Raw genomic sequence first — 9,753 nt, forward strand, 5'->3', positions numbered from 1 at the left:
TGAGTTATTTAAGAGAATTGATACTTGACGGGCTTGGCTTACTCGAAATAGAATGGAAAGAACAGTTGTTAACGTAATCAAATGCAACGTTTCAATAAACAATCAGGATCGAGATACCCACACTACGCCACTTGCAGGTATCCAATTACTAGTTTCATTTTATAAAATGAATAAAAGTTTTAAGAAGCAGGCATGAATATAATAATTTTCTGAATATTATAAAATATTCATAATAGTTCTATACTTAGCGAAAAAAATACAAATGGAGTGCATTTTTGAAGACAAAAATGGCGATCGCGTGGCAAATGGCAGAAATTTGACTTAATCGCCATTTGTTATATTAAGTCGCCCTGTGGCTGGAGGTGACCATTAATTTTGCCCCATATAGCTATATCTTAACTTAATATTTTTTTAATTAAAAAAAGAGCAATACTTACATAGCAGTATTGTTCTCATAACGTATTCTAAAGTTAACATAGCTGCGGTAATGTTTGAAAGTTCGTAACGCAATTGGACACTTGCAAGTGACATCATCGTCGGTAAATCGTGGCATTTCTTGTTTCAGAAGTCAACTCGGTTCTATACACACGCGTGACGTCGCTTATAGGTATCTAATAAGAACTGATTTAAATCACATGGTTAGGCATAATCTTCTCGAGTTGCAAGTAAACAATTGGGTATACTATAGCCTACGNAACAGTTAAAATTTACTAAGAGAAAAACCAACTGTTGTGGTGCATTCAACATGCTTATTCTCTGATCAAGAAATGAAATAATAATAAAAAAATAATTAATAAGTTCGCCATTAAAACGTCAAAAAATTTTTAATTAAAAATTTTCGTGTGTAGCGCCATTTTGACGCAATTTATAATTGAAATTTTTTATCGTTTGGTCAGAAAATAAGGTTGTAAATTTTAACAAAATAACAACTCATCTCGTAAGAATATTTAATTCAATATAAAAAATTTTAGTGACGTGTAAATTACAAGGGGTAGTCACGAACAAAAACAAATTCTTCCTTTTGTTATACATTCACAGCTTACACCTTCATTATCAACTACTAAAGAAATATCGTTTTAATTTTTATGATGGAAATAATCATCGATTTATAATGATCTCCATTTCGCATGCTTCAATGATTTGTAAATTGAGCTAGTTGCAAAGAAAAAAGAAACTGTTGAATCAATGCATTTCTTAACTTTACTACTGATATATTTTATTTGATGATAGTAATTTTAAAACTCATGCAGAATTTGTCTTTTAAAACATTATTTTCTTATGAAAATATCATTTGCTCAAAAGAAAAAAAATTATCGTTTTAATTTTTGGAGAAGAATCAAATTATCTTTTTCATTGGCATGCTTCAACGAGTTTCCTAACAAAATGATGAACTGATGATGATGAGAACTTCTTATAAATTCATACTAAAAGCTAATTTTGTTTTCTTTCTCCATGTTCGCTTATACTTAAAATAGCTTTTCATATGTTTTTGAAATCATTCATATTAATGGAGAAATGCACTCAAGATAACTTAAGGGTTATTGTTCGCTAGTAATAAATAAATTTATGTTTTACTTTGATCATTGACTTTCTATTATTTTGAAATGAATTTCTTTTTCTATCATTTTTATTTCTGCCGTAAACATTATTTATTCCTATTGCCCATTGACATTATATGCAGCATTATTCATTTTTGTGTGTTTTACAAGAATATTAAAACGCATTGAAATAATGTCTTTAAAAAATAAAAATTGTCTTTTGGGGCATTATCGTGCTTGTACAACATCTACACTTCTGAATAAAGGATGAAAATATCTTTCCAGCTTTAAAGTGAAATAGCAACTGAAATAAAGGAGATAGATGCTTGTATATTATCTTTAGCCGAAATTTATGTATATTATCATGGGCCGAATCTTTTGCATCTTAATCGTTTGCATCAATTCGAATCAAGGACAAATCTTTTGCATCGTAATACTACATGGAAATACCAAGGACCACACATATGCTACATAATGTAATATATTTAAAAAAAATTAGTTAGCAAGGGTGAGATAAATGTAAGCTAAAGTTACAAGGTGGCCTGTGCGCAACGCTGACCACATTGCCACAATCGTGCCGTTGCTCACGAAATTGTGGGGTCTTAGCCTCCATGACCCCCCTGGCCCACAACAGGCTGTTGCGGGAATGCTTTACCTTACTTTCAGCGAAAATTGGGAACTGTGACACGTGGTTTGCAGTTTGGGTTATAATTTAATCAATTATATTAATCTCAAGCAGTTGTGTTTCATCGTCAATAAGTTAAAATTTTACCAGTAGTTATAGTTCGAGTTATAGTAAAATCGTGTTTCTAACCCTGATGTAAAATTTTTTTTAAACTGACGTGACCGCATCTTTCAACGCATTTATGTTTGTATATTCTTCATAAATATTTGTATTAGTGTCCTGATTTTTTGTTTTTGTCCCGTTTGCTAATTTACAATCTAGCGTCTTTTAACGACTCGCTCTCTTTATTGGAAATTTTTCTTTCGGTCGCAGTGCCACAATTGTAGTGCGTGCAAGCTTTTATTTCTTTTAAAATTTGTTACGTGAACTAAAAAAAGGAAAGAATCTAGTTTATTTTATTTTTTTTATTTAAGAAAATGCCTAACAGGAGAGCGGGGTCGTCAAACGCCGTTGGATTGGAAATTCTCGTCCCGTTTCTATTGAAGGCTTTCTACTAATGTTTAAAATAAAAAATATTTGACGTTTTCTTTTACTTTTTGTACTTAAATTTTAGGCGAATAAACTTAATATACAAACTTTTATTTAATATTATTATTAACATCCGTGTAGTACAGGGGTGTCAAACTCAAAAGCTAACTTGGACCAGATAAACAATACTTAACTTCAAGTGGGCCGCAAAAAAAAAAAAAAAAAAAAAAATTTATGTTCATGGAAACAAATATTTTTATTTTTAATAGTACATTGTAATAAAATTATATAAAGTTAAATTATTGTTTGATATTTGACATCTCTTCTCTGCTACTATCTTTCCTATTTCGGGAGAAATTTTATTGGCCGAGACTACTTTCAAAATTGACCCAACGTGAGCGTTATTAATACGGTTTCGGGCAGGAGATTTATTTCCATAACAGAAAATAATTGCTCCCCCTGATAAGTACTTCCAAACATGGAAATAATTTCATATGCGAATTTTCGAGTATTTTCAAACCTTGACGGTAAATATTTGTAAAATTCAGGCACACCCACTTCAATGAATTTTGCTTTCAAATTTGAGTCGCACTGAATCTCAATCACTTCCATTTGCATATTACTGGGAACTGAGTCTATATTTATTGAGAAAATCGCAGAAAACAAACAAAATTTGTCTTCCAAAGAATTAAAATCTTTAAACTTTGTTTCAAATTCTGTTCTAAGATTTGAAATTTTTTCTGTGTATTTTTGAAACGATCCCTGGAACGGCAGGTGCCGCACGCCAATTAGAATTCTAAATTTTCGCGCGTACAATTTAAAATGATCCGTATAGTTTATAAATAAAGTATATTATAATTTTATACGCTAGTTTCCTTTCCAATTCACATTTCCATTTTATTTTTACTTTGTGTCGAATATATTGACTGTCCCGCAAAAATGTTCATCTCGGGCCGCGAGTGTAGTATCTTCTTTGCTTTACAATTTTTTATTCAAATCTTATTTCAATCTTAAAATAAATGAGTAGAAAAAGAGCGGGAAAAGGAAAAGAACACCAAGAAAATTGTAGTACTTTCAATTATTATCGTTTTTTTTCCTTTCCTTTTTCAGAAATTGAACAAAATTAAGTTTCTTGAACTTCGAAAAAGAGAAAGGTGATTCACACTTTGTTTCACTCGAAGTTATTTTTGTTTATTTTCTGATGAAAGTGAAGTCGTCTCTTAACAGATTTTTCACTTTTTATCATCTCGCAAAAATCATACAGATTACGTGATTTGAAGTAGAATTTCTCTTGAAATTCAGGACAAATAAATCCTATCTTCAGTTTCCTTGTTTTAGAATTTTTACCTCAGGGCAGTAGAGAAACGCGTGCGTGGGGATTAATTTGATAAGTCTCATTTACTGTTGAAGACGACATTGAGATGTTGTGTGCGATGGTTCGTAAAACTGATAAATTTGCCGTTAATGCTGATTTTTAAAAAGTGATTCGAGGATTTTAAAAGGGACTATATTGTTATATCATATTGAAATCTGCTAGTAATTCATTTAGATGGTTTGCATATGAGAGATAGTTTCTTAAAAATGACGATTTTTTAAATTTTATATATTATAGTAACGTGATAAGATTTTCTAAATATTTCCTCTTAGGCCGAAACTTACTAAAAAAGAAATATACAGTACAATTTAAATTGCCCTGCGTCTTCCGCTAGCTTTTAATTCCTTTTCTAAGAAAATCATTTTTCATACTTGCACACACAATAACTCCTTAAATTTTCATCTCATTCATCAAAAATTTCATCGCGTCTATTGTATAGTTTCCGTTATACACATGGACTTATTAGTGAGTCAGAGAATGACTGAACGGATGAATAGGTGAATTAGTGAATCAATGTATAACTGATTCCTTTATTTATTTATTAGATTTCAAAACAGGTTATATTGTTATTTCGCCTACCGGCCTGTCTAGGGATCAGGGAACTCGACTTGCATCAGAAAGATAGGTTCTGAGTTCGAATCCCGGGCAGGACAGGATGGATGTTCTTTCATTCTCTGTACTATCTGTCCTTACTGTGCGGGAAACGTTGGCCCACCTAATATGGTGCCTCCGCAAAATGACGAAAGGTTATTCCCAGGCCAGCATTGGGGTGAAAAAAATTGTTACTTCATATTTACTTGTGCTGGTAATTCATGTCGATGATTTGCAAATGAGATAGTTCCATGTAAAAGACTTTTTTTTTTAATTTTATGTATTTTAATAACGTACACATGTCATATTTCCTAAATATCTCCTCAAGCGCTTAGACCGAAACTTACTCAAATAAGAAACATACAGAGCATTTTGAATTGTCGCGTGTTTTCGCTAACTTTTAATTCTTTTTCTAAGAAAACCGTTTTTTATACTTGCAGACACAATAACTGTTTGAATTTTCATTTTATTCATTAAAAATTTCATCGCGTCTATTGTGTAGTTTCCGTTACACACATGGACGTATTAGTGAGTCAGAGAATGATTGAACGGATGAATAAGTAAGTTAGTGAATCAGTTTGTTACAAATTCCTCGCTTTATTCATTAAATTATTCAAGCCCGACAATTTCACTCATAAGTAAATAAAAAGTTTATAAACCTTTAAAATGTGAAACGATAACCTTTTATTCAAATTTTATAAAAAAAAAATGTGAAAATCGTTTTAATTGGGGTATTTTTTTTATTTATTTGTGTGAAAAACAGCAAATGAAATAAAAGCTAGAAAATAAAAATAATTTTTTTTTGAAGTTTTTTGCTTTGTATCTTCGATTTAGATAATAAAAAATCTTTCAATCAAAATATTAATCCTGATGAGAAGTGAATAAAATCAAATTATTGTAAATAGACATGAAAATTTAAATTTTCAGTTAGTAGCCGGTGGCTGGTAGACTCTACTAACTGAGTAGCCCCTCCCCCCTCAAAAACCTAATGAGTCGCTGACTGATATCGATAGGTCCTTTTCATTTAATAGCCAATTTTTACAAACTTTATTTATTTATTTTTTGAAAGCTTGGATTAAATTATGTTTTTAAACAAAATTCATATTAAGAAAAATCTACAGCTATAAAAAGTTAATTGAACTATAAAAAAGATATAATTATGTGACAAAATTCAGGTAATCATACTGACTTTAAAGAATTTCCTATAAAAATGTTTGCATTGTCAAAATACATTTAATGTATGTGTTACTGCGTTAATGGCCGATATTGGTGGTTGTTGATTTCCACTGGTGAATGTTGACAATCACATAGTCGCTTTAGTAAATGTCCGATATATATACTAGGTCTAGTTAAGTGCCATTGCCCGGTATACCCTACACTAATGATTTTTTAAGGTTCAGTGCCACTGCCCAGCATGCATTTAACCGGTACTCCGAACGCTGATGTTTCTCCTAATCTATCCTTAGCAGATATTAAAATATCGAATAAATATTATAATATCAACTAATAAATTAATATCAAATTGCATATAACGATACTTCGGACATTCACTAAAGCGACTATGTGATTGTTGACATTCACCGGTGAAAGTCGACATTCTCTTTATTTTGGTGATTCACGGTAACATATATATATAACAACTTTGAAACGTATGAATTTTTAAAGAACTTTTCTCCCACGTGAATCTTTCCATCTTAAATTGATGGATTCTGAAGGGTCAAAATTTTGAATGGAAACATAGCACATTTTAATGAAAATTCTGTTTTGCTGAATCTTTCTGCATCGATATATTTTTATCAATAAATAATTTAAAAAAAAAAAAAAAAGGAAGAACCGATTAGGAAAATTGACCGNTTTTTTTTTTTTTTTTTTTTTTTTTTTTTTTTTTTTTTAAATATAGCGAGCGGTTATATTTATGTCTAATTGTAAACATATCTTTATTGTTGTATAAATAAAATCCATGCAACAACTACTTGTTACTTAAAAAAGTAATCTTGCATGACAAACCCAGCCTTAATCGACTTCAAAGCATATTAATATTGCGCAACACAGGAACTTATTAAAATGGCGCAATATGGCCTATCTAAAATATCTCTAACTCATTCTGAGCTGTTCACGAAGTTTTCGCTGCGCAGTGGTTATTATGAATGTAGTATAGAGACAAGTTGTAGTTGATGCAGTATTGCGACACATTTGTAAGTGTGACATATCTCTGTCTGTGGCACGCTCAGTCATTCTTTCGTATTGTAATCGTAAAAAAGTAACTTTCTTTTTTAGTGCTGCACGCTAACTAATTTTTCGCACGTCATCCTCTTTAACAAACAAATAGGTAAATCTTTATTGACACATGCCTGAAGGAAAAAGATTTAAGGAGCTTAGCTATTTGCCTTTTTTTTTTTTTTTGTGAAATTTATATTGTTTTGTCGTCGTTGCTACAACTCCATTTTGGCATCAGAAATATTTAAATTTAAAAAAAATTAAGGAAGGATTTAATTTTGTAACTACTAAAGTTACTACGTTATTACTAAGGACTGGTTCCATGATTGCTCATCGAAAAATTCGCTTTTCTTGTATTGTTAATTAAATGAGAATGAGATTGGATGGATTTCAATGTATCCAAACTTTAATATTTTTGAGATTTGATTAGGGAAAAATTTAAAGTACTTAGTTTTTTTAAAAATTTTTTATGTCATATTTATATTGTCTTTTCCTTGTTACTTGCTACTCCATTTTGCATCAGAAGTATTTAAAAAAGAATGTTTTTATTTTTATTTTCAAATAAGGATGAGCCTAATTTTGTAACTACTAAAGTTACTATGCAATTGCTAAGGATTGCTTCCAATACTATCATGGAAAAATTCGCTTTCCTTGTATAGTTAATTAAATAAGAATGAAATTGGATTTATAATTTTAATATATTTTATTTAGCTATTTTGCCTTTTTTGTAAAATTCCTACTGTCTTGTCGTCGTTTCTACGACTCGATTTTTCATCAGAAGTATTTCAGTTAAAAGCAGAATTCGTTTAAAAAAAATCAAATGAACCTAATGTTATAACTGTTATAACAATGGAATTACTAAGGGTTCGTTTCAATATTATCAGTACTAGAGTCAGTACTGGTCGAAAAATTCGCTTTTTTTGTATAAATAATCAAATGAGAATGATAATTAAATGAGAATTTTTACCCCTCAGGTATCTTTAAAAATTAAACTTATATAACACTTATACTGGTCTAATTTAGAGATATTATTCTTCTTCGTCAGCACTACAGCCTAGTGCAGGCCAAGGCTTTCTCAATTAGCTGCCTCCAGGCTAGATTGACTTTGAGCTAGATTTTTCCACCTGTTTATTCCCAACAATTTTAAGTCCTTCTCAACACTGCCCAACTATCTTGTAGCTAGAGATATATAGCTAAATTCCTAAAAAAAATTAACATTATAAGTATTTTCTGACCTTTTAAATTAAATATCTTTTTTTTTNATTTTTTTTTTTTTTTTTTGTTACGTGTTTAATATTTTAGAAGTTATTATACTTATGGCGCAAACAAGTTTTTTTTTTAAAAATAAAATGTAAATTTTATTGAAAGAATATGTTAAAAAATATGTATGCAAAAATAAATTAATACTATTGGCAAAAGTATCGTGCTTTTACGATTATATTTGAAAATAATATTCGAAAAAAATAACTAAAAATATTGTGCACGATTTATTTAATCTCGAAGGTGCGGATGTTTTACTTTTTTAAAAAATAAGATTTATAGATAATATTCTAGTATTATTATTATATCTCATCCTATAAAATATATTAACATTGCTTACCCATTATTAAAATTAAAATAATTTATAATTTATTTTAAAATATGAAAGTAATTGTAACCATCTATGTTGATATAAAAGGCATATTTCTATTAAAAAATGCATTAAAAGAAAACAGCTTTGTTTTTAAAATAAATTTGTTTCGTTTAAATTTTTGTATAGCTGTATATACGTAGATTACTTTGTTGTATTTAACATTCAAATTAATTTCTAAATTTTTTCCTGTAGAACTTAGGAAAATTTCAACAAAATAAATCTCTAAAATTCCATATTTATTATTTATATTATAAGATCAAACTTTTTTTTTAACAAAAAGGGATTGGCATATGGGTATACAGAAATTCTCCTACACCATTAAGATTTCGTCCGCGACAGGATTCGAACCTGCAATCTTCTGATTCGAAGTCAGACGCCTTATCCGTTAGGCCACGCGGACTTGTCAAGGGAACGATAAAATGTAAATTATATTCGAAAAGCATGAAATCCAGTAAATTTTTAGTACACAATAACAAAATTCCTATGTATATTGTTTAAAGTAATAAATTATAAATACTGATGAATTTAATAATATTAAAAATTACTAATTATTTAATTATGTTTATTAAAAAATAATATGTGCTTTTCTTGTATAAGATAAAAAAAAAAAAAATTCAAAACTCAATATAAATCTGTGTGTCAATATAAAACAGTATTATATCGTCTTAATTACATATAACTTTTTAAACTATCAAATCATGTAAACCATGAGGATGGTAATTTTTAAAATTTAATCGTAGAAGTTTGGTTAGTTAACCATTTGCTTATAGAAATAATTTACATTTTTAAAAAAGCTTAATATGTAATATTTCATTTTTCTGAGGGATTTCAAAATTTTGCTAAATATAGAGGACAGGTACATTTTTCGAAGTTTTGGGAGTCTAAATGTAAAATATTGGTTTCAAATTATTATTTAAATAGGAAAAAACTTCCAGCAAAACCTGGCGAATTTCCATCAAGGCCTATTTGAGAAAAGGATGCAATTAAAATGATCATAATTAATAAGAGAAATTGTGTAGAACTAAATCCGTATATGGTCGAAAGATTTTCTGATTAAATTGTTTCGCTGATGCAATTAGACTTCTCTCTGCAGCAGATGTAAGCTGACGATATTAAACTTCAATTTTCATCCAATTTATTTAAAAATTCCAACCGTTTCTTTATTTATATATTATTGATGTAGTTCCGGTTGCACGGATATAATATTATCAAAATGGCGATAAAGAACATAAAACTATGTCGATAG

General features: G+C 29.3%; 1 non-coding gene across 1 annotated transcript; it reads right to left on the minus strand.

Annotated features, from left to right (window-relative positions):
* Nucleotides 1–8,834: 8,834 nt before the first annotated feature.
* On the minus strand, nucleotides 8,835–8,907 carry TRNAR-UCG (transfer RNA arginine (anticodon UCG)). The gene has a single exon. It is a non-coding gene; the product is annotated as a tRNA-Arg (tRNA).
* Between the last annotated feature and the right edge of the window lie 846 nt (nucleotides 8,908–9,753).

Source organism: Parasteatoda tepidariorum, chromosome 8 (genome assembly GCF_043381705.1).
Source record: "Parasteatoda tepidariorum isolate YZ-2023 chromosome 8, CAS_Ptep_4.0, whole genome shotgun sequence".
NCBI lineage: Eukaryota > Metazoa > Arthropoda > Arachnida > Araneae > Theridiidae > Parasteatoda > Parasteatoda tepidariorum.